Raw genomic sequence first — 26,225 nt, forward strand, 5'->3', positions numbered from 1 at the left:
AGTGGATATTGTGAAAATTTTACTTATCTCAACTAGCAGCTGCAATCTCATTTAATTTCATACCAGTTTGGTGCTGACTGGGACAGAATTTAACTCTCTATTAAAGAATATTGGAGAATGAAATAGAAATACTGGTATCATATGGATGAATAGATATTTTTTCAGATTATGATTTGAAGACACTTGATAAAAATACAATATTTATTTCCAAAGTTTCTGAATATTTATTATTTGGATTTTTGACAGAACTTTCAATTAACATTGCAGCTTGTTGGGAGGAAAGAGTTGAAAGCAGAAGACTGGGGAGGAGAGGATAGGTACGCTTGAGTGACCTTGCAGCTGAGAATACCAAGGCCTGGAGAATATCAGTGTGGGAAACCATATATTAAACCTACTGCTGTTTATCCTCTATCTGTTTGGAGAAGAAGAATTTCTGTGTAGAGATAACATAAGTGTTTACAGAGACTTGTAGGCCATATCCCAGACATGCTTCAGCTCCCAGTTGGGAGGGAGATCAAAGCAGAGACCATAAAAAGCACAGGGAGCTCACAGCATGGTGCTAAACTACACGTGCTCAGGCTCTGGATAAAGGGGCACAGCAGCAGACCTGCTGCCATCAGGATTGGACTGAGCCTGATTGTGCCTGTGCCCTCACTTGTGTCTCTGCTGCCCTGCCTTGTTTCAGGAGCCTGGTAATTGACTAAATTTATCTAAATTTATTCTTTGCATTTCAGCTGCGGTTTTTTGGGTTTTTTTGGTTTTTTTTTTTTTGTGGTTGCTCTCAGTCATCTGCCTGTGTCAATTCACACATAGGTGTTTGTGTAATCTCTTGTCCTTGTGTGATCTTGTCTTTAACTATTGGAGGGATTTAACTTTTGTAATTGTGTATGCAGAACTAGGAGCTTAATCACAATTCTAATTCTTTGCAGTTGTTCTTGATGTGCCTGTAGCTTTCAAGGAAAGCTTCCTGAAGGAAAGCTAGGGAAAACATGAGAGAACTGGTTAATGGGGTAAGGCACTTGATGAAGACACACAGAAAAAGCTACAGTACTCAATGCTTTTTTTAAAAGTTCATTCATCACTGCTAACACATGCTTTAGGGAAGACAGGGCTCTGAGACCAAAAGGAAAGTCTGGAACAAGGAAGACAGTGTCAGCTTAGAGAGAGCACAGAAAAATGTGGATGTAAATCTGTGGGAGCTGATGGATTGCACCCAAAAATTCTGATGAAACAGGCTAATACCATTGCAAGGACAATCTTGATTATCTTTGAAAGGTTGTGGCAATTGGGAGAGGTTTTTTCAGCCTATAAAATAAAAAATATCATTCTAATCTTAAGGTGCATGCTATTTGGTGTCACTTTACAACCTCATATGGTGACAGAAAATATATTCCTGCAAAACATTTCCAGAAACACAAAGGACAAATAAGTGATTAGCAGTATCAGCATATATTTATGAAGAGGAACACACTCTTAACAAATTTGGTAGCCTTCATGAGAAGAAAGTTGATTGTGCTTCTCTTGACTATACTAATGTCTTTGACACCCTCATAGACAAGCTAACAAGGTACAGATTAGATAATTAGTCAGGCAGGTAGATTGAAAACTGGCTCAGTGGCTAAGAGTGTTGTGATCAGAGGCACAAAGTCCAGTTGGAAGTTGTCATCAGCACTTTACATCAAGGGACTGTACCAAAGCAACTGCCCCAACATCCTCATAAATGAGCTCTGCACTGAGAAACAGTGTGCCCTCAACAAGCTTGCAGACCATATAATGCTGCAAAGAGTGCCTGATAGGCCAGAGGGTTGTGCTGCCATCCAGAGAGACCTTGACATGATGGACAACTGAGCAAAAAAAAAATTTTGTGCAGGTCTACAAGGAAAATATTAAATACTGCCCTGAGGAGGAACAGTCTTAGGCACCTGTACACACCCCCAGAAGACCTGTTGGAGAGCAGCTATGATGCAAAAGACCTGGGGTTTCTAGGGAAAAAAAAAGCTGATCATTAGCTGGTAATACACCCGCTCATCAAAAAATTGCCAACAGCATCCTGAGTTGCATCAGGCAGGACATTGCCAGCAGGTTGAAGAAAGTGATTGCTCCCTTGTACTCAGTACTGGCTAGGCCTCATCTGAAATTCTGGGTTCAGTACTGGGTGTCCCAGAGTTGAAGAGGAAAGGAAATACAGCAATGAATTTGGAAGAAATGCTTGATGTCCTGTAATATGTTTCTTCTTTCCATCATAGTTTCCTATTTCAAACTGGTTATCTTGTAATTTAGAATATCTTCATGTGCCTTTTTAAGAGGTTAGTGTGGAGTTTTGGATGATACATGAACATAGCATGTGTGCCTTTCCTTCTCTAAAAAAATAAATCTCGTTTATTTTTGTATAAACAAGTAATTGACTTGTTCACTCTTGTTCACTTTTTGTTCTTTCTCTTTCTCTTGTTTATTTGTTGTGGTTTTTTGTTTTTTTTTTTAACTTAAGTTCTTGCTTATGATGCAGGGAGGTATATGCTCAGTAAAGACTGGTAGCTGGCATCAAAATGCCAAGGAAAAAACTCTGGAAGATTACTCAAGAGGATATCCTTTACACTGAACAGCATTGATTGGAGGTGCTGTTGAAAGAAACTTCATGTTTATAACTTGTCACAGTGAGACCTAAGTCTCCTGATTATTTCCTTGCTTGTTTGGCTAACTGCAGTGGTTTCAAAAAGTTATTATGTCTTTAGATACCTCTTTGCTGTGAAGTCAGGAGCAGCTGTGAAAGGAAGTGTTATGCAGCTCTGAGAATTCAGAGTGTAACAATGAACACACTTGTCTGCAAGCTATGAACAGGAGAATGTATTTGTGGTTGTCCAGTACTGTGCACTGTGATATTTGACCTAGTTCAGGCTCTGGAAACCTTCTTAATGTGGTTATTCACATCAATGAATTTGCTCATTGTGAAGCAGGTTGAATAGCTCTGTTTCAGGTCTTTGCTTTGATCACAAGGCTGTTTTTATGTACTTTTTTGTTGTTGTTATTGGTAATACTAATACTCCTGGTCCTATCCTGCACCTTGTGGTCATTATTATCAAGGGAAAGTTGTTACGGATTTGTGTACAGGCTTCTACACTGCTGAGCTTGAAGAATGAGGGAAGAAGGGAAACTATGCCCTTTATGCAGTTTATTTTTTTCCCCAGGCCCAGCCAGAAAAAAAACACTGCAAGAACAGTCAAAAATATAATCTGACTGGAGCTATTCAAACATCTGGCAGAATGGGAAAATAGTTAAAGGACAGGGAATCTCAAATCAAGTTTAATTCATTTTGCAGTACTTTAATGAGAACATAGGCATAAGCATTTGCTTTTTGGAAAGCTGCTTGGAGCATTTAACATAGACTTCATGAGGTAATTTCCTTCTCAAAGGACAATAAGCACAATAGAAACTTGGTGAAAATAGGCTCTTTTTGCTCAAAAGCATCAACTTGCTTTGGAATTTCAGCTTTTGTTTCCCTGGAGTCCAGATTTCAGTTATGATACTTGTTAATTTGACCAATAATATGTGCGATTAAATAGAAGCTGTAAATTCTCAATGATTTGTACTTCGTTACAGATTAGGCTTTGCTTTCTCTCTTCAGCCAACACTGTAGCTGAACACCTTCATAAGACATGAAGGTGGCATCTCTATGGCAGGTTCTGCTTTACAATAGTTACATCTTGCTGAACTAGCCTATGACTTTCTGAAGTAGTTTTTAGGGTCACAAAGACTAAGAAAAAGCATAGTGTTGCTTTTGTCATAAGGAGTATATCATTCAATGCATATTGAATATGGGGGTCCTAGAAGGAGGACCCCCAGCACTCTGTCAGGTCCCATCATGGGGGGAAGACTACTTTGCATGTTATATTTTACTTTTCCTATATGCCACTGATAATGATCAGGAAACACCCTCCTGTCACCCATGCCTGAGATTCCTACAAAAGGAGGTGAAGTAGATGGGGGCAGGACAAGGAGACTCACCATCCTCCCAGTTGTAAAGGAAGACAGAGACATCAAAATTTCTTGTAATATAGGAAATGTTTCCCTTTGACTCCAAAGCTGGCTCTCTGGTAAAAGCAGTATTGATCCTCAAGTAACTCAGAAAAGTATCTCTTCTACCCTTTACTGATGTTGCACACTCCCTTTACCAAAACATGACGGAGGCAAATGAAAATGAAAAGAAACCTGAAAACCCAAAAAACCTAGACCAAAAGAATGTAACACTGTGGTGCTACAGGTGACCCCCTGAAGTTTGATAATAATTATTTTTTAGTACTCATCAGTGAGTGTTTTGGCAGTAGCTCTCATTTTAGGGTATTTCTAAAAACTCTGAATAGGTTGGTGATGAAATTTTTCTAGGTCACATATGCTTTTTAGCAATCCACCAATGCAATTTGCTCTTTCACTGGGAAACTATTAGAGATCCAGAGCCTTAAACAATTGAAAATGACCATGATATCATGAGGACAGTTTAGGCAAATTTTTATTTCACAGGACTGTGAATCATATATAATTAAAATCACAAGTTCCTGGTTAGGAAAGCAAGTGGACAACCATAAAATTCAACAATTATATGTTATCTGATTTATGCTTTCTAAATGTAAAATTTGTTCCAGATCTAAATTAAGGAAATCTTTACAAGTTATTCAATTTTGTCTCAAAACATTCCATGTCATGTTGACTTTTCATAGTCACCTGTTTCTCTGTTCAATTCCTCTCAGAGTTAGAAAATTGTACCTTATTTCAAAGTTGGATTTCTCTAACTTCACTACCTAGCTGTTGATTCTTATTACACCCTAGACAGAAAGGTTAAAAAGCTCCCCAGCATCAATTGTCTTTTCCTTTTGTGATTTCTTACGCACAGTCATCAAGATACGGCTCACTCTGTATTCTGCTAGATGAATAAATTGAGATCTTATAAACCTCATATCAAAAACATCTTTCTTCAGTCATTCTTCAAATTTACTAATGTTTTTCCTGTCTTTTTGGTGGTATGAATAGTAGAGCAGGACAAAGAAGTGGACAAACTCTAGAGCTTGGCCACAAAAAGCACAGCTGGAGCCCTAGTTAACTCTATGTACTGAAAAATTACTCATCTGAACAGTGAAGTCATCGTATCTGCTAAGGAAAGGTAAGGGAATGGTACAACTAAATTTGCTGGTGAACTTGCAGCAGGATGGTCTCTATCTGATTTATTAATAATGTATATTCAACTTTATTTGTGCACCAAGAATCAAACACCTAAACTTTGGCTGGGGACTTTTTTTTTTTTTTTAATTGCAACAGAGTCGTTCATTCCTTGTAGAAACAAATTGTTTTTCTCCCTTTCATATATACAGAACTTGTGAAAAACGCACGCATCATAAGTGTTACCTAAGCAAATGTTACCTAAGCTGTATCCAATAGCTTTTTATGAATCTTTGGCCTGCTAGAAGCATAGTATCCTTAAAAGTTAGATGATAGAGAAGATAAAACTCTTAGGGATGTGTTGCAGTGAGTGGAGAGAATCTGTGGCATGTGAACTAACTTTCTACATCTTCACAGATGTAACAGGAACGACTCTGTAATCTGTGCTGAGAGGAAATCTGTGGTGGCACCTCTGGAAAGTGGTGGCCACAGCAGTGGCCTTGGTCCAGGGCAGAACTGTTGCTGTTAGGAGCTGTGAGAGTTGTTACTTAAACTCTGGCATGACCTTTTGTGGCTCATGTAATGACAGGAGGCCATTTGATTGAAGAAGGATGGCAGGATATAGGGTATGTCGCTGGACCTTCCATTGAAGGGTGTTGAAAACTAACTAACACTATGTTGGTGTTCACTGCTGGGTTGAGTAGGTTGCTGCTGTAATGATGGAGGGTGCAAGGAAATCTCTTTACAGCTCTTCAAGCTCTGTTAGTGGACCTATTTCCAGATACTTACAAGTAGGACTAGTATTTCACATGTCTGAAAATTAAAAGTTTTTCCTTGCCATATAGCCCAGAAATGCTATTATAAAGAAGTTACATGCAGAACATTGTGGCTATTAAAGGTTAATCAAGTTGATATATAAATATTACCCTGGCATATCTTTGTATACTTAACATATTACAAAATATGTTCAGTACACAAAATAAGTTATGTATATAGAAAGAACACTTGCTGATGTGCTTGACTGGTTGTTTAATATTGATAAATGTGTTGCAACATGGTCACCATGTCAATATAAGATCATTTAAAGTCATGCTTTTATGGTGGGGTAAGAGAACAATAAAACAGCAATTGCTTATACCCTGAATATTAGATACATTTGAGCAGATTTTATAGCTGTAAATTCATAAGCATTTCAAAATTAGATTTTTTGATGTAAATTATTTTCAACTCAATTTTCTGTGTGCTGGAAACAAACATAGTAAAAAACCCAAACCTGTCACCAGTGGCTTTTTGTAGAGCAGTTCTTTTCCTGCTTGTCTCTTAAAAAATAAGAATACAAATGGACATACATACAAGCCTATTTTATGTTACTTTATATCTAAACTCCTTAATGTGTTGGAGGAAAATCAAAAAGATTAAGGAGTATTAGAGGTCAGTATTATTTAACACACTCAAAATTATTTTGATGCTGTGAAAAAATATTGATGACAAGCATCAAATCAACTTAGGGATTCTTTTGATGTTGAAGCATCCTTATGGGGTTTTAGGATAAAGGCAAATTCACTGGTTTCTTACTTCAGTGTAATCCTGAGCTAGTCATATTTGAATGTGTGTGTTACAAGAAAATTTAATAATGAATTTAAAGCAAGAGCCTTACACTGAAATTAGCAGGTGTTGAAGTAAAGTATGCTGAATGCATATTTCATTGTTGTGATGCAAGTCACATTTCATTTAGACGAGAAATAAGTTTCTGAGCATTGGGTACATGGGGTGAACTGTAAGGAAATTAAGATTCACTGAAACATACAGCAGTCTAACTGTACAGTCTCTATGGGAAATAAGATTCAAGATTGTTCTAGGCCACAGGAACTGTTCTACCCTTAAGGAATTATAGCTGAGACCCAAGACTACACAACATTTCTTTTCTCAATATTTTGCTATTAATTAGAAGTTCAGGCATGGAAATAGTTTTTGGAACATGAAAGTCCTGTTGCAAGTTCACTCTTTCCTAGTCCCCAAAACTGCCATAGGCTGCTAATGCTTGTCCACATTATGATGAATTTACTAACAAAGTACATCGGGGTGTATCTCTTATGTAACGTAAGCCTTAATAATCTTATCTTTGTGCATTTAGCATGGCTTCTTGGTAGTCTTTTCCTCTTCCTCTCTTCCTTTTCCCCTTCCCCTTCCCCTTCCCCTTCCCCTTCCCCTTCCCCTTCCCCTTCCCCTTCCCCTTCCCCTTCCCCTTCCCCTTCCCCTTCCCCTTCCCCTTCCCCTTTCCCTTCCCCTTCCTCTTCCTCTTCCTCTTCCTCCTATCTCTTTAAATGATTTCAGTAAGATGATAAAAATGGAGTGTATGACCAGGAAGGAATGACAATAAAAAATAGAATTTGAATTTATATTTAAACTCAGCCTACATGTTCTGCTGCATGCCTCTGTTAGTTTTAACAGAAAAGGCCAAGATTAATGAGATATCTATTGCAATCACAGCTGTTTCAGCCAGCTTTAGAATAGAAGCTACCTGTAGCCAGATATAGCAGACTTTTGGGAGAAGGAATGTAAGTATGAAAAACAATTGGCTGACAGAATATATTCTCAGTGCAGCAGAATCATCCTCTTTTATCCATATGCTCCTACCTTTTAGAAACAAAGCTTTTCTGTTGATTCAGTGTCTAATCCTGTCTTTGTCTTTTCATTCTTAACTTTTGGGCACTGTATTTGGGAGGTCTCTGTGACATAACTGTGTAATGATTAAAATCACTTGGCAATACATTTGATGTCAAGAGTTAACACAGATAGAAGTGCCTTTATCAATATGAGGTCAGTTATTTTGATAAATATATGTAGCAGTTTTGCTTAAGTATTCTGTTTCACAATGAATGTTCTTAGTCTTTTGAAATTAAATGAATTGTTTGCAGTTCTTTTCAGATTTTCTTTATTTCTCTATAAGCATGTTTAAAAATCAGAACTCCAGTCTGACTAGTTTCTTACCCTTCAGCCTCCCTACATCTAGAAATTGGACATGCATACATCTAGGTATGAATCTCTATACTGTGTACAGTGCTGTGTCTTTTAAGAGGAAAGTACATAAACTTGTTCATTTTCAGACTTCAGTCTGTGTGGTAACCTGTAAGAAGGTGGCAAGAGTGTCTTAAAAAAAAAAAAAATCAACATTAAATAAAATGTCTTTATTTCTTCAAGTTTACTCTGATACAAGTGTCTTCTTCTATGACCACTAGAATTTCTGTCTCTTTATTGCCAAGCAGTTTTTAATGAATTTTCAATTTTATAATTTGCTATAACTATGAAGACAGGAAATAAAAATTTGGAAATACTCATGAGGAAAAATGAATAATTTTCCCACTCTACCTTCCTTCAAATTTAAGGACACTAATTTATTCTTACCCAACACTTAGCAAAAAGCGGCTCCTATTTAATCTTTGTAATCCTGGCTTTGAAGCTGCTGCTGCTTTGTCATTTTCTTTACAAGTAGCAATCACAGAAGTGGTTTTGATTAAATGATTACCCATAGGCCTGCTCTTGAATGAAATGACAGATGTACTCTGCTAAGATATAAGTAAATGCTGTGAACTTAGTAACTTTCTACAGAGTGAGCAAATTCACAATATCATTATGTATTATTATTGGGAATTACTTGCAACACAAAGCATAACATGTTACTTAATTTGACTAGCTTTCTTTGTATATGGGAGCAGGGGAAAACCCTAGCCTGACAGAGGTCAACCTTCCACCGCACTTCTTGGAAGTGTGTGTGCATAAATGTAAAGTGAGTGGCTGTGTCAGCAAGTGCTACCTCAGTAAGGGATTGAAGAGTCTGAACATATTTCTGCCTTTTGCTGTTATACTTTAAAGTCTTCATTTCCTCCTTGACAGGTTTTCTAGAACTATGGAATCATGTTAAATCTTCTTCTACTATGAGGCTGACAGTTTTCTGAAAGGAAATTCTACAAAATATCAGCATGAGAATACTTAACATTGTGTTTGCTCTTAGGTTTTCTCAATTTATTTGCAAGCACTTTTGTGTGCTGAAGTATTATTTTCAGTGGCACCCATTGAAAATAATAGTAGCATAAGATGAAACATTTGCAGCTTCAGGAAAATTATTGGAAAGTTATGAGTCCCACTGAGTTTGTCCTATGTAATTGTTCTGCAACTTTGAAGTCATTCTCTATTATTTTGACTTTCCAAAGCAACTTTTTTTTTCTTCTTTCATGTTAAGAAACAAACCTGTATTTAAGTATGATTGTTGTTGTTTACAGTCGGCAGCAAGGAGCAAAGGTAAATAGTATTAGAGTATCTAATAGCCAGTGGTACTGACATAACTAACTTTTCCTGGTATTGTGCTGGATAGGACCTTTTCAGTTTCATTAGAATGTGCAATTATCAAGAGCCCAGAGCTTGCATCTGGAACTATGCAGTTATTATTTAGCTACTGAGAAAAACAAAAACCAGTGCCTCAAATAGCATTTTTTATCAGTTGCATGGAAAATATATTTCCTTGTCCAGTAATGCCACATAAGAGTATAAATGTACAAAATGCACTCTCCCTCATGGCCTTTGCTACTGTGCTTTTACTTCTTTGCTCCTCACTGTTGTGTAGAAATCTGTCAGTCTTTAATAAGAATGTGACATCTGGAAGTGGGTCAAAGCAAAAGAACTGGAAGAAACTGAAAGAAAGGCGTTGGTAAAAGGAAAGGCCAAAGGGGGAGAAGGTAGCAGGCAGCTAAGAGACCATTTCCTTCACTGAAAAAAACCCAGACAAAACAAAATCAGAAACAAACTAGAAAGGAAAAGATATTAGAGGAAAACAGAGGACACTAAAATCCACCTGGTATTTCATCATGGTCAATATTAATATCAATAGGGTCATGTTTACATTATGGTAATACTTACAGGTTTCAGTTGTGCTGTGCACTTTCTGTAGAGATGCTACCTATTTGTTTCTGCAGACCAATCTCCCACTTGCTCTTGTTGACCAGACCTCTGAGTTGTCCTTTACTCTTTCCATCCTTTTCTCATGAAACAGAGAGAATTCCTAATTTCACCCATGATTTGCTTCAGCAAAGCTGTACTGTCTTTGAAAATGTGTCAGTTTTGGGAAGAGAAGTACCTATGATGAAAGGAAGAAAATAAAGGTATGAGGTCAAAGAAAAAGAAAAAGCATGAGGAGACAATGAAAAAAGGAGATGCAGACTGAAAGGTCAGGAGGTCCCATAAACTTCACTACTGGACCTTCTGCCATAACTGTGAAGTCACTCCTCCTTACTATATCAGTATGGTCTAGATTAGTTTAAATACTTAAAGTAATTGCATTTTTAAAATCTGGATTATTCAGACAGAGAGTGCCTAAAGAGAAACTTCTATATGTGATGATCTAACAGATCTCAGGAAAGAGCACCCTTCCCATGTGGTTATAAGCAGTGATCTTTAACCAGGTTTAGCTGCAATGAAAACAACATTTTTAACATAGCTTAGCTTTTAACACATTAATATTTTACTGGAAATTTGCATGCCTTATGTAAAGTCCCACATATTTTTGAAAATACTGACTTTTGAAAGCAAATACTTTAGGTCAATGTGGTACATATAGCATAGTATAAAGACATAGTGGTGTCTTTAAGTAACACTGGGACATATTTCAGCTTGCTTGGTGGTTAAGTCTTGTTGATAGCTAAGATTGAGGGATTCTTTAAAATGGTGATTAAGATGGTGATTAGAGCTTAGTAGTAGCTATAAGATTTGTTAGTAGAAAAAGTATACAAGAAGTAGAAAGAAAGGACAAATAGAACAATAATCTGTATATAAACGCTTGGGTAGAATAAATTCCTAAGTTGCAGAAAAGTATATCTGGTGAAATATTAGGAAGGTCTAAGCTTAATAATGGAGCTTTGTGCATTATATCTTGAGGCTTATAAGCAAGTATTGTATTCAAAATAAGTAAGCATTGTTTTAACTAAAGGTACGTGTGCTTATAGTGATTGGCTAGAACTACTGTCAATATGTTTTTGCTTTGTGTGACTGGTCAAAAAGTTTATAAAGTAAGTTGTAACATTAAGTTCTTAGTCTGTTGCCTAAATGTGAGCTGCTAGCATCTTCCCATTGTCATAACTATGTAATGAAACTGATGCTAAAAAATAAACAGCTTGAGAAGCATGCTACAGCAGTCCTGTCCCATTCGTGACTTGTATATAGCCCCCAGCCAGCGATAAATGGTGCCTTGTGTGAGGAAGGATCATTCAGACAGAGATGTGTTTCACAAAATCACAAAGTTGCTTCTGTTTTTTTTTTTTTCCTAACAGGAATGCTAATCAGTTAAATGCCTCTTGCAATCTTTCCTTGCTGCAGAAACAAATTAGAGCGAGCTGCTCCTCAAAAAGTTTATTATGTTAATGTTAACATGATTAAGTAAGAATACTATTTTACATGAGTGAGAAAGAAACAAGGAACAGAAGAATCTTTTTCATTGTTTCATGTACATAACAGATGAATCTGTGTGATTCAGGCCTCATGTATAAGTTTATCAACAGGTGTGTATGTCTTAACTGTCAGAACTGCCTGTTTGACTTAGTAGGTTGGTCTCAGTGTGAGGGGAAAAAGGGAAAAAAAAAGAGACAATATGCAATAGCGTGTACAATATGTCTGACTTAAAAAATACGCTGTCAAGGGAGTGTGTCCATTGCAGAACTTTTGAAACCTCATTTTAATTATAGGGAATTGCAAATTTTACTTTTTTTGCTAATCTGTTACTGTTCATCTGCGCTAGTAACTGAGGACTTTTGTAACCTCTATAACCTGTTTAATACCTTAGAATTTTGATTACTGACTGGCAGCTTCATAACATGATTGTTTTGCATATGTGTGATGGACACAAACGTGCTTATACATGACAAGTAACATTTCTTCAATATTATATGACATGTCATTGTACTGCAAATATTTGCACAATGTATAGATTCCGTATTCTACTATTTCTCAAGTTCTTGGAATTTATTTGAAAAGCCAATGAATTTGCTTTATGAAAATAAAAGTAAGCATGTTGAGCTCTGGCAAGTCAACGTGGTGAGCGAAGACAGGTACCATGATGAAGTTTATTTTCCTTTTAAACATAAAAACAGTGGTTTATACCACTAGAAAGGTGCCTCTCTGTTTCTGGACTAATCTCTCTATCCCACTGTTGCTTCTCCTTATCCAATAAGCCAAGTCATAAGACTGGCAAATGCTTTTTCTGATGCAAGTATTTAAGAGTACACACATAACCACAGCATCTTGTAAATGACAGACATCATTATTTGAGCATGGAAATAACTCAAATAATTCAAGAACAACACTGAAATGCCAAAAATACCAAAGCAGATTCTTCCTGGTCTCCCATGTGGTTTGTAGCATTCTTATAATGTATTCAGATTCAGCAACCGCAACTTCAGCTCCAGCCTGTTTAACCTTGGCACTGGTACTCATTCATTCTAGTGATTTCTGGGAAATTAAGGTCGTTGTTCCTACTGTTTGTGGATTTTGTGTGTTTTATTGGTTGGGTTTTTTTTTTCCTTGTGTTTTGTTTGTTTGTTTGTTTTTTGTTGTTTTTGTTTTTGTTTGGTTCACATTGGGTTTTTTGTTTGCTAAGGGTTTTTTTTTTTTGTTTGGTTTGGTTTGGTCTTGTTCTTAGGGTTTTTTTTGTTTGTTTGATTTGGTTTTTTGTGGTTGTGACTGAGAATACTCAAAAAAATAAATAAAATTTACTTCTTTGTCTTTGTTATTTTCCCAATAAGTACTAGAAAATGGAAAAGTTATATATAAAAAAAAATTAAACATATCTTTTGATTATATGCTAAAATAAAATATTCTTGTAGGGATTATGAAAGTTGTTGTTGTAAATACTTCGTAAAACACAGAAGTAAAAGCAGGTCAGTGTTTCTAGAATTGCAGGTTATGCAAACTGCATATTATTCTTTATGGAAACTCTGTACATCTGTAAATACAGATGTAAAAATATGTCTGTATTTTTCCTTATATTACTTGATCCAATATAGAAGTACAGAAAAATCTGTTGAATCTATTCTTTTTTGAATAATCTATGCCAAATTTTGATTTTTCAGGCACATTTGTGGAAAGAAAGGAAACAGTCCCCAGTGACAGCAGGGACCTAGGAAGACTTGTTAGGGGAACAAGCCACTTCAGTTTTTATGTTTGTCTGGACCTGGAGAGCTAAGGGTACTGAGTGATTCTACCTCTGCATCTAATAGTTCACCAGTAGTGAAGTCTAGTAGTAAAATCATAACAATAAGCAATGACTATCCATACATTGCTGCCCAGAATCTTTGTCTTACATCTCATTGCAGTTTCTGAAAAGAGGTTCTGTATTAGGTGAGCCTACGCAATATCAAATTGTGATCTGCAAATGACGGAAATTGTCCTGTAAGAAAGAGATGCAGTTTTGGACAAAAAACCCCGCTCCCATTTATTCATGGTTTTCTTTGGGAGGGTATTTCCAAACATGAGGCAAGAAATAGGCTACCTTTGGGCTGTTCAGTTTTGTCTGACTGATTTAAAGGCAGTCATAGAATTACTTTGTTATAATTTCCCCTGTAGACAAGCAGGTTCTTTATGCCACTGTTTCAGTCCAAGGAGCCAAATAATACCTTTTTTATTGCAGTATTTTTAGACATTGGATACATCTGGAAAAATATTCAAGCAGATAATTAGATTGCATTAGCAATGTGTCTGTTGTGGTTTCCCTGATCCCAAAGAAGGCAGCCCTTTATGAAGCACTTGGCCACAGACTCTACAAAATCTGCTGTGTAAATTGGCCCACACTAAAGCATGTGGAAAACATTTTTTGGCTGAAACTTGAAACCATTCATGTGGCTTTGAGACAGGGAAGCTCAGCCTGCCAACATCAATAGAACTTTGTACTACAAACCAAAATGGTCATTTAGACATGCGTACTTTCATGCTTGCAAATGCACTGAGGTCAAATATTTTTTAATCTTGGGAATTTTTCCTCTTTATACAACCTCGTATTTCACACAGGAAATGAGGCTGAGTACAACAAACACAAATCATTGAGACTGACAGGGCATATTGGGTTCAAAACCCAAGCTTTGACTCTAATTGCTCTCCAAAGGCCTTTGGCTCAAGGTAACTGTTGATTTAGTTCAGCTGTTTCAAATCAGCACTGTAAGGTCCTGCTAAGACAAACTGGTTAGGCCACATTACATTTGTACCATTGGATCCCTCGGGTGCAAGTACAACACAGTTAGCATTTTAAAAGATTGCATTTGTCTGTACACTGCAGGCGGCAATTATGAGCAGGAAAATCTTTTGTGAAAGATGGTGTAACCTTCCTTTTGGTGAAAGAGTGATAATAGCTTCTTGTGGAGGTAAAAATAATGTTTCTAGTCAAGGTTCAGAGTGGGACCCCACCTGGTTTCTCATGAAAGTCAGTCTCGACAGAAATTTGTTGCCGTTACTTTTGTTTTGCTTTGATAGTGCTTGTTTAGCTAAATAACACATCTCTCTAAAATGTCTAATTTCAATTACTCTCCTGCTGCAGAAATATTGCACCACCTTCTGAGGGAGGTGGGGTTACTAAAGAAAAGCTACTTTCTCCCTTTATGAATTAAGAAATTGACACTCACTCATTTCCATGTTTTAGGCTTCTCTGTTATTGACTGCATCTGACATAAACTGGGTCTGACATTTCAGCAAGGGAAATCCTGGAGGATTACCCAACAGGATATAAATCTGCCTGGTGTGTTATATTCTCTTACTGTTCTTAGCAATGTAAGTGCTGAAGTTTGATTTATTCCAGTATATCCATTTGCCTGTCTACAGTCAGAATTTGCATAGTAAAGATGTAATCCCTGAGAAGGAAAGCATGGTGAACTTTTGCCAGGTTTAATTCACAAAGCACTATTTTACAAGTTAACTCTTCCTGGTCCAGAGATTGTTACTGAGTGTCACATTGTGGCTTAATTATCACAGCTTAAATCAGCTGGCCAGATCAGTGTCTTAAGCACAGTAGTAGGCTGCAGAAGCAGGAGGGCTCTGAGTCACCTGACACACTAGTTAATAGTCAGCCCCCACTGACTGAAATGTGCTGAAACCCATTGATCAGGGGTTGTGGTTCATAAGGCATGTTGTCTACAGCACATTCTCTGTGTATTCCAGATGAATTGGGAAGGGCTGGCATAGGGTTGGCTTTACTGCCTTACTGCCAGCTGGGCAACGCAGGTGATCTGGGGACAAGTCTGATTAATTTTGAGGATACTAAGTATTGCATTGCATGTGTGTAAGGGGCAGGATTCCTGTTTACTAATATTAGGGTGTATTTTTTTTATTTCTTGCAAATTTTGCCTTTAATTAAAACATTCCTGAAGCTACTTTTTTCCTTATTTTTCAATCACAACACATATGTATCGTCAAATCTAGTGTTTCTTGGCAAGAACCCTGATTAATACAATCTTCATTGTCTTTAGTTACCAAGAGTTGAGAGGGTGCTTTTAGATCCTCTACTGCCTTTTCTAAGAAAGAAGTTCAGTTCACTGGTGTTTCACAACCTTAATTGCCTGTGTTGTGCCAAAGAGACATAAGCAGTCCTCCAGGATGACGTACCTTTTCTGAATCATGGGTTACATGGAACCTGGTCATTCTCAGCTGGGCATGAGCTCGTTTTTTCTGTGCTCCAAACCAGCTAGAAACCTTGTTAGTACAGACTCAGTCTGCACATAGGAAGTGCTCTGGCAGAGCTGGTATTCTAGTTTGGACGTTGGCCTATAAATTGCTGCATAAATGTGTCCCTAATGGATACGTATAGGCTGGGTAAGAAACTTATACTGTGAGTTGTTTGTTGCCTTGGTCCATTGAATAAAAAGAAAGTTTTTTCTTTGTTCCATGAAGCATGCTTCTGCTCTTTTTACATTAAATTTAATTCTATGAAATTACTTTTATTCCCACCTTGCTTTCATGAAGCTGACAATTCCATGTGCCAGATAAAGAACCAAAGCTGTTCGTTCACCTATTCCTATTTTAACTACTTTTTTAAATAGAGAAAAGGACTAGACTGTGGAAAGCTGTAGCCTATAGCATGGTCTGATGTTGGAGAAGTTTGTGGAGAACTATGTCCTGTGAGGGGGACCCACACTGAACCACGGGAAGGACTTCTCTCCCTGAACAGTGGCAGGAGCAATGTGTGATGAATTTATCATAACCCTCATTTCCTATCTCCCTGAGCTGCTGCAGGGAGAGAAGTAGAGCTTGAGAAGGAAGGAAGTATGAGAGGAAGGTGTTATTAAGAGTTATTGTATTTCTCGTTATCCTGCTCTGATTTTTCTAGTAATAAATTCAATTAATATCCCAAATGTGAGTGTGTTTTGCCCTTGATGGTATTTGGTAAGTTATCTCTCCTGGTCCTTGTCTCAAACCATGAAGTCTTTGTTTTATTTTCTGTCCCCTGTCCAGTTTTAAAAGGGAGGGATGGAATGGCTTTTCCTAGGGTCAGCTCACCACAACTGCTGAATAGAGATCCGTGTGACAGAGTAACTAGAAAAGACTAAAACCCTTCATAGCTACTCATGCATGTACATCTCTAATACTCATTACTCAGGCTTCCAAAGCATTCTCTAAACGTTAAAGAAAATGTATCCCTTTTTCCCTGTGAGGTATTTGGGAGTGGATGTTAATATGAACTCATTAGTTTGCAGCCAGATAATAGCTACTTGAAATTTTATTGTCTTTTCCTATTCCTGAAAGAATGGATGTTGTCATATCTGCTGGCAAAAGTAAACTTTTAATAGTAGTAACCAGGAGTACTTTTAGCACAGATTAGGAAACAAACCCCATGTTGGAGATTGGAATATTACAGTTTGTGACTTAAACATCCTCATGAAGGATCTTTGCCTAATGTACTACAGTAACTACAGGGCCTCGACTCTGCGGAAGGCACGGCAGCACAGTGCAACAGACCTGTGGTGCTGCAAGGGACAGTGTCAAATTGGGAGGCACCTGGCTCCCACCTGCCCAAAGGTATCTTCATCCACAAGATTTGATACGTTTTGGTGTGCTGGTGTTGTGCAGTGGAGGCGCGGCGATGAGGGACCCTCACCACCAAGACCAGATGGAGGGCAGCAACAAGACATTTTTATTGTCTTGTCCCTGTCATTCTCTCCCTGCCCTCCCACCTCCTATACGCACTTCTTTTTCTATTTTCTTCAGCTTTTTCATGCTTTCCCTTTGCCTCTTTACTATTAAATAAAATATATCAATTTTTTGGCACCAAGATCTAACCTTGTCTGGTTTTAATCATGTCTTTTGGGTATAGTTTGAACCATTCTGGGTTTGATCCACTTTATACACAGAGAATTAGTTTCCTCTGCTCTTCTGTGTTTAAACTATATCATAACACCCCAAAACAGAGAGTGTAGAGGGTCACTGCAGGTCTTTTTAGAAATTAGAGAGTGAAGATAACACCAACATCATGCACAGTTGGAAGATTATGTTAATGAAGACCAGATTCTGGACTGAGGGAAGACCTTACAGTAAATATATGCAGTGTTGTATGCAAAACCATTTTGACACCCTGCTAAAAATTATTTTCATGCTTCTCTCCTCCACTTTATGGGAGAATATATTTGCATTCAATTTATGGAATGATATTACACTGATTCTGATTAAAAAAAAAAAAAGTGAATATATTAAAACGCCATTAAATATTAAGCATTTTCCAGTCTTGCTGGGAAATAGATTCCTGGGTAATATTCTGCAAATGTTGGCATATCTTCTTTTGCTTAGTGCTTGCCCTTGAAACTAATCTGTTTGTCCCTACTTAATTGTGTAAGATCCCTTTTATTAACTATGTTCCTCATATAGTACAAATTCACTAATATAAATATAGTGGATCTATAGACATGCTTAGCCTTTTTATAAGGAAATCATCACATATAAGAGAATAGCAGGCTAGTACAAGTCATAAGTCAAATTTTATTTTTCCCCAGCAGAATTAAATAGCAATAGTTTACTTTCAGATAAACATACTGAATATTGTGCTGAAATAAGTGTTGAATAATAGGGAAAATAGATTTGTCACCAGCAGTTTCCTGCATTAACGAAAGTAATGTGTCTCATATTTGGTGGTCAAGTCTGCTGTGACAAGCATGGAAGTAAAAGCATAAAGAAATACCATAAGGAGATGATCTTCCAAACAGAGTCACAGAGCTGTGCCCAGCCAAAATGGCCTTTACAAACACCTCAGAAGTGACAGTTCAGTCTTGAACTTCTCAGCCAAGGCCACTTTGTGTTATGTGTTGGATTTGGAGTTTGTTTTCATCACTGCCTTTGAGAGAGGCTGAGATCCTGCAACTACTACTGAAAGTGATTCACTGTAGTGCCCCTGCTAACAACAATTTATAAAGCTAGAGGGTTTTCTCTTGAACCCTATAACTTCTGATTAAAGTGATTTTCTTTCTTATGCTGGTTAAATAATTTTCCGTCTTTGCTAGTATGTGTCTTCACTATCTCTCCTGGTGTAAAACACTATGGACAAAATATTAGAACTTCTGCACTTCTCTCTTTTGGAAGGTTATTTATACTTTCCCTTTTTTTATCATCTTCCTCTTTATCTATCAGCATTTACTTCTTGCCTGTGTTTGTTAAGCTTCTTTTCCCATGCTTATAGGCCCTCCTTGGGTCCCTCTGCATAGAAAAGCCTGTGTGAAGCACGGGGTTTAGATATACCTATTCAAAGTGAAATGATGAGAGACATGAAAGGGGAGGAAAAACTCAGGGAGCTGGAAGAGAGGAAAGAAATATTTCTCCCAAGGAAAATTCAAACCATGTATCTAACAGGCCCAGACTGTTCTAGATGACAAGCCCAGAGAAATCCTGCCTTTTTCCTAGTCAAAGCTATTTTTTTTCACAACAGTGAAACTGATTGTCACCTTATAACAAGTTTTACTTTTCTGAAAACTACTTTAATTCTGAGATTCTTGCTCAAACTGGGCCATCCTAATTTTCATGCATTGCAATGGGGAATAATGTTTTTTTCTTTAGTCAGAAAGAAAATGAATGAATGAAATAATGGAAGAATGACTGAGGTACTGTGCTGCTTCCCAGGGACCTTGCACATCCACATCTTGGCTACACTCTTGAGTCTCTTCTCTATGAGAATACACATCTATTAAATTAAGAGAAAAGACTGACCTACAGCTAACAATAAATCACACTAAATTTTGTGCTTCAAACTGATAACAGTCTGCAGAATTTAATGTTAAAATCACTGAAATACAGGCTTTATAAATTCATGACTGTGCTTGCTTAGGTATATTCTCAGTAATGTTGGTTGTGATTAGTGGTCTCTGGAAGATGAGTTTTGAATGGTAAAGGCTGCTTTTTATCACAGGGCAACTACTTTATCTGGCTTATGATGACAGGAAAAATCACATCTCCAAGGGATATCTCTTAAAGAAAAAATAATCTGAAGTTTAAAAGAACTTAAATCTCTACTGACAATCAAAAGAAATCTAGTCCCCTCCCCCTTTATTTTTCCACTGTGTATTTTTGGGTTGTCTGAGAACTACAGTTGTGATTGTTATGATCTTTTCAGTCATCATGTTGCTCTGTGTAGGTTTTATGTTACATTTGATAAGACGCTGAACATTTTCTGAGAGATCAAAGTGCTTACTATAATGAGAAAAACGTACATAACAACAGTTGTATGGCAAGGGTAAGGATTGCCTGAAGCAGTACGAATTTCTACAGATTGCTTGACAATGTAAGAATAATATAGCACTACAATCATGAGAATAATATTGCTTAATAAATCACTGATATTATGTCTTACAGTGAAACTTATCATTTTATGAATTACTAAACACATTTTCTTCTTGATTAGCTATTTCATGTTCAGAAAACCTCTTCCTTGAAACTCATTTGAAAGAAAGATCTCAATTTTATTTTAACAGTGAAGATTATTAGAGTGGCTGTGGCAGACCAGCACCAGACTTTTAGTTTGCTTAGCAATAAATTGTAGTCTCAAGCTCATACTTCTGCCCAACAGGCACAGGAAAGTTTCACTGTGCTTTGGGAAGTGCACACTGATGGTGCTGTACCTTACTGTGGTATTGAACAAGGACCTGTGAGACTCCAGTTTCATCACTGTCGTGGGTAAGGAATGAATTTCATAAGAAATGTCCAGACCACTTAAGTATCCTGAAATCTCCCAGGAACTTCACCCTCATGCTTACCACTGATTCCCTGGATGTGTGGATTTTGTGTAGTGTGGGCCTCGTAAGGAAGGATAAGAATAATTATTTCCTTAAACTTAATTTCTTATTTTCCCATTTCTTTCCTTGCTCCTTCCCATGGCATCCATAAAATCAAATGAAACCTGTTTGCCTTGGTTTTTCAAGGGGAAAGGAAAGTAGGGCTAGAGTTGCCAAATCTTGTAGCCTTCACTTAGGTTTGCTCACTTCAGCTTTTGTTGTGTTTTGTCTGGGTGAGAACTGCAAAATTAGCTAGTATGGATTTATTGATATATCATGTGTTAACATTTACAGAATCTGAAATCCAAGTTCATACTCCATACAATATTGCACAATAGATGGCAGGTTAAGCTTATGTCATGATCAGAAATCATTTCCCTTTGAAAAAACTGATGTGGAGATTTCACGGCTAGAAAAACAAAACAACCTTTCTTCATGGCTTTATGACTCCAAATCTTCAACAAGCCTTAGAAGGAAAGGGGAGATTTCTTGTGCCTGAAGCATATTCACTCATTGCAATCTGTCTCTCTTCCTCTCTAACAATTATTTATTTGAGTGTATTTTTCTGTAATATGTTTGTTAGACTCTGAAATAGAAGATTAAAGGTTCTATCAATTCAAAAGTGACCCTGGATACCTGTCTTTACATAGCTGTTATTCACAGATATTCCTTGTCCCTTACAGTCAAAATGATTAAGCAGTACTACAGTTACACACCATCAGCTTGAAAGGAATGTTACATAGTTTATGGTATTTTAGTGTTCTCTGACACATTATTTTTAACTTCTTTCCTCCCAAAAAAACACAAACCAAACCAAGCCAAAACCAAAACACCAGAATAAACAATGCAAACACCTACCTTTGGATGTTTTCTTAAAGTTTTTGAAGTAACTTGTTAAAGTCTGAATATAAGGCCTCACAACCCACGAACTCCAGGGTGGGTTTTTTAAAAATTAGTTTCTTTGTTGACTGCAGCAGCAGCCACAGAGTTAAGCTCATGTCAAATGATTACATTCTTATACTAGGCCTGGCAGCAGATTTTTCTGCTGCTGTTTTCACCAAGTTTATTAATTTTTCTTCATTTTTCTGCTATTTATAACTTAAAGATTAATGATATTTATGTAGTTCTTTAGGATAAGATGGTTTTGTGAAAGATGTAATGGACTAAAATGGATAGAGATTAAAATTATAGTTTAGATTATTGCAGATTGAAATTAAACAATAGCATGTCACAGGTGACATATTCTTAGAAATGCATCAAACCTTGTTATAATGAATCAGTTGCATGTAATCATTGTCCCCATTTGTTGTAATGTGTTGTAAAATTGCTTACACCAACATTGCAACTGCTCTTGACCAAATTGTCTTAGCTGTTACAGAAAACAGCTTCTCTGTTATTGCTTCTCTGACTTATCACATCAGGTTATAAGTGAGGTTCTTCACTGGAATTCTGCAATTTGAAAGATTGTTCCGCACCTGATAAGGTCCATGTCTTTCCAAAGATGTAGTCTGAACACATTTGACACAAAGAATATTCTTGCATTTATGTCCATTGAGTAGAAAAGTAATTTCCTGAAGTTTTGCAGTTTAGAGGTGGAGCACCTGACACAGGAAGATAATGCGTTTTAAGTAATCTCAGGACATCAAGGTACCGTTTTCTTGCTCCTGGCATACTGTGCTGTTAAAAATATTGCATTCTTATGTTCAGTTACTTCTTAGTCACAGCCTATCTGCAAATCTGGCTAACAAAAAATTTTGCTTAAATGGTATGGATTTGTATTGTTTGTTGTCCTTCCTTTTTTGGATTTCACTAAGCTAAGTTGTGCTGAAATGGGCCCTGCCATGCAGACATTCAGTAAGAGGGTTTTTGAAATGTCTTTGTGGCTCATTTATATAATAACAAGGGAGACATGTCCTGACCTATCAATTTCACTTTAAAAGAGCTATTCAAAACATTGTGTATTGTGCCCACAGAAAAAAACAGACAAGAATGTTTATTATTGCAACAATTTTGAGCTTGATAAAAAATTCCTAAAGTGTTCAACTGGGACCTTAAATCAAATTCTTTGTTTAACATACCTCACAACACCCTTATACCTGACAGTTCACATAATGTCTAGTCTTAAATTGCTGAACTTCTTTTTTACTTTTTTTTTTTTTTTTTTTTTTTGAGGGTTGGGATTTTTTTCCCTCATTTCTTCATTGGTAATATACTTGGTTAATAGCCAGTTGGACTCTGGCCAGGTGTCCATAACTCAGCATACTACATTCTGTGTCTTAAATACATGCTAAAACAACCCAGATTTTAAAGATTTTTTTCTTTTTCTTTTTTTTTTTTTTCCATGTAAGAGTCTGTTTATCAACACTGAATCAAGATAAGCATGCAGTAAAGAAAACTAAAAGTATTGCAGTACTTGCAAACATATTGTAAAAGTAGAGTTCAGGTCTCCAATAACACTGGGATTATACCAGCAACATTCTGATAGCAGATTGGAATAATTATCTGATGGTTTTCTCTTGGTTTATTTTTGATGCCTTCATGGAAGCTGGCTTCATCTGATTTTGGAGTCAGGTTCACAGTTACAACAGAGCAAAGAAATTCCAGTTTGGACTAGAAACTAAAGAGTATGTCTTTACTATAAATGTCGATATAGCTGTGCTGAGCAAGGGTGTAATAAGGTGCAATTTATAACTAGAATTGCTGTCAACAAAAATCCAGAAGAAACAGTTATGCCAGCAGTATCAGTTAAAGTTTTTGGCCATTGAAGAAAAGGATCTACAACTGGAAAATTTTACAACCATGATGTCATCTTGCTCATGCTAGTGTCATCTGTCTGAGAACTCGATGGTTTCACTGTGGTTAAGCAGTTGGACACAGATTGTTTCTCTTAATACTTAAACTTTCAGGGTCTGCTTTAGTTTGTGGTTGTGAGTAAGGAATACAGGGTGACTGATGAGGACTCTGTCAGTTTTATCGTTGTATATCTGCATTGCTACTGAACACTTAATTTTATAGGAAAGCAGGCCAGGAAACATACTGAGTTCAGGGAAAAGGTAAGACATGAAGAAAAAGGAACAGGCAATGTTTACGTTAAAAATGCCTGTCTTGTTAACCTAGTGGAACTGATGGCGTTCATGCATTATATTGGAGTTGATCATGTAGTCATAATTTCAAAGACATAATTTGTCTTTGAAATTATGAAGACATGTTTATGTCTTCACAATTATGAAGACAATTATGTCTTCATAGTTTCAAAGACATAATTTGTGCTCCAGGTTTGCCTCTGCATTATAGGGAAGTATTGTTATTGCATTGCTGTAACATTGTACCTGAGTTGAGGCTATTGGCATAGCTAAAATAGCTGAAAGTAATGTGTCAGGCCTTAATTAAAAAGTCATAATTATTGTTTTAAGATTTATACCAAAAATGTGCCAACTGTATTCTATTCAGCAGGGGCTCAGTTCTCAAAACAATATAGATTTCAGGATAACCTTCCAAAAAATTTATGAACAAAATTGATTGAGCCTGTAATACGTGTTTGTGTTGTAAACTAAGAATACAATGCAACTAAAGTACAAAACATAGTACAACACATTCTTTCTCTACCTTCTTCACTACGTTCCTTACCAGTTAATATTTTTCCTCTTATTTAAAATAAATTATTGGCATGGGATTATTCAGTAAAACTGCCTTTTAGAAACAGCCAATTTTGGAATACTCTTGACTAAGTCTAAACAGCAGGTGCTGCCACGCTCCTGTGTGCTCCAGCAAAGAGCCATTTTCCACTGTGTGTCTGAGATTTGAGGAGCTGTTCAGAGCTTTTTTCCCCTGGTACTGTAAGGTCCTTAAAGAGCAGAATGGTATTTTAAGCTGTCATTGGTGAGCTCTTCACACTGATGAATGGATGACTTTTTATATCGCTGTGAAGGTAACATGGAATTTGAGGTTACCTAATGTATGATGAGCTGCTCAGGGTTTCTGGCGTTGGAGGAGATCAAAGCCACATGGAAATGAGGAAGTCACATAGTCACTAGATGTAAAACTGGCATCCAATCAATACTCTTTCCTCATTTTCTTAGTGGCCTTCCACAAGCATGTGCTCTCTTATGTATAAAATATGCATGCTGAAATCAATTAAAGTTGTTACAGTATCAGATATTGTTGAGCTTTAAAAAATATTTGCTATATTTGTGAAATCCCTACATTTTCAGTTTATCATTATCCAGCAGAAGTCTCAAATAGCAATATGCAAAATCATCTTATATTTGTCACTGGGAAGCTAGAGACTTGGTTGGGCTTTTGTGTTTGAAATGTGGAAAAGAAAAGAGAATTCAGGAGGCTAATGTCTGGAGTAGCAGGTACTTTTTGGCGTTTGCACCTGAAAACTTTATTGTCACTTAATGTGGCAGGCTGCCTACAAACTGGACAAGACAGTCCCTGCAGTTTGTTTGATGCAGAATTTCCAGAGTTTTTCTTCACCATGCTCTGTAAGACAATACTGATACCACTGAAGTCAATGTGACTTAGCAGTAAAGGACTGCACAGACAGATACTTCAGCCTGTTTTAGAGCTGAAAGCAAATGAGGCTTGTGCAGATAGTCTACCATATAATAAGCTGTTGAGTGGATTTATCAAGTTTCATGGGGACTTTCCTGTTAGTTTTTTGATTATTCCAATTTTGTAAAGATTTTACCTTATCAATGGGAAAGATTGGCAGTATTGAAAACATTTTACTTTATGTTTATGATTTTTTAAAATAAATTCAGCAAAAGCCTTGCCACTGACATCAATGGAAATGATAGTTAAACTTTTCCAAACATAGGTTTTATTTTAACTTTACACAATTTTATTCAAGGAAGTGTTTAGTATGTTCCAGAGAAGCACACTGTAGTAATCTTGACAGGACAGAAGATTTTAAGATAGGAGTAACTTAAATGAAGGCAAAACCCATTCATTTTGCCAAGTGAGCATAAATTGTTTTCTTAAATTGATGCTTTTGTATGTAGAGTCTTACAAAATGAAGTAAATTCATAGTAATTTAAGTAATTTTATAATTAAGAAGAGGCATCTAACTTCAATAGCAAACAGATATATAAAGTTTTATTTTAAAATACTGCAGATGCTGAGGTAGGCATTCTAAGTAAAATTCCAGAAAAACACCCTGAATATTTGCAGCAGCAAAAAGAAAAGAAGGTATAACCTGTAGTGGACACTGAAATTACTGCAGTTCATATCCAATTGGAAGGAAAATATACTTAATCTAACATAACTTACTAGAAATTTGTATGCTATTTTCATTCTTCTTCTGAATCTATGGCTTAACACATTTTTTACTCCCCTATTTCTCCAATTTCACCTTTTTTGTATTTGCAGTTCAGAAAAAGCTGTCTACAGCTAGATCATATCGGTTTTGTCTTTTGCTGCCTTGCTTGCAAGTACTAATATGACTATGTTGATAGTCATATTAAAGCAATAATAATGATTATATCTTAGAATGAAAGGTGATTTTTTTCAAAGAAGCTAACCCTCAGTACTTGATTATTTAATAGAATAACTTTTATAATCTTTCCCTTTTATAGAATAATGATGCATAGTAGTAGTAATAGCAGTAGTAGTAATAGTAGCACTTTGAGAAGAAAGCCAGGCATATTTTGGTCTTTTTATCCTTAATTTGTTATGGATGCAAAATAAATTAGTTTACAGCAAAATAATTGTGATCTAAATGAGATACTAATTTGGAGTCTTAAAAATATACTTTGTCTTTTAATTAGGTCTGTTTTCCTAACTTATATATCTATACTT

General features: G+C 36.5%; 1 long non-coding RNA gene across 1 annotated transcript in view; it reads left to right on the forward strand.

Moving 5' to 3' along the window:
* Positions 1-383: 383 nt before the first annotated feature.
* Positions 384-26,225, forward strand: part of LOC140681763 (uncharacterized) — a 62,607-nt gene continuing 36,765 nt past the window's right edge. Inside the window, exon 1 of the long non-coding RNA XR_012052900.1 lies at positions 384-692. This is a non-coding gene — a long non-coding RNA (uncharacterized lncRNA). The remainder of the gene's footprint in view (positions 693-26,225) is intronic.

Source organism: Taeniopygia guttata, chromosome Z (genome assembly GCF_048771995.1).
Source record: "Taeniopygia guttata chromosome Z, bTaeGut7.mat, whole genome shotgun sequence".
NCBI lineage: Eukaryota > Metazoa > Chordata > Aves > Passeriformes > Estrildidae > Taeniopygia > Taeniopygia guttata.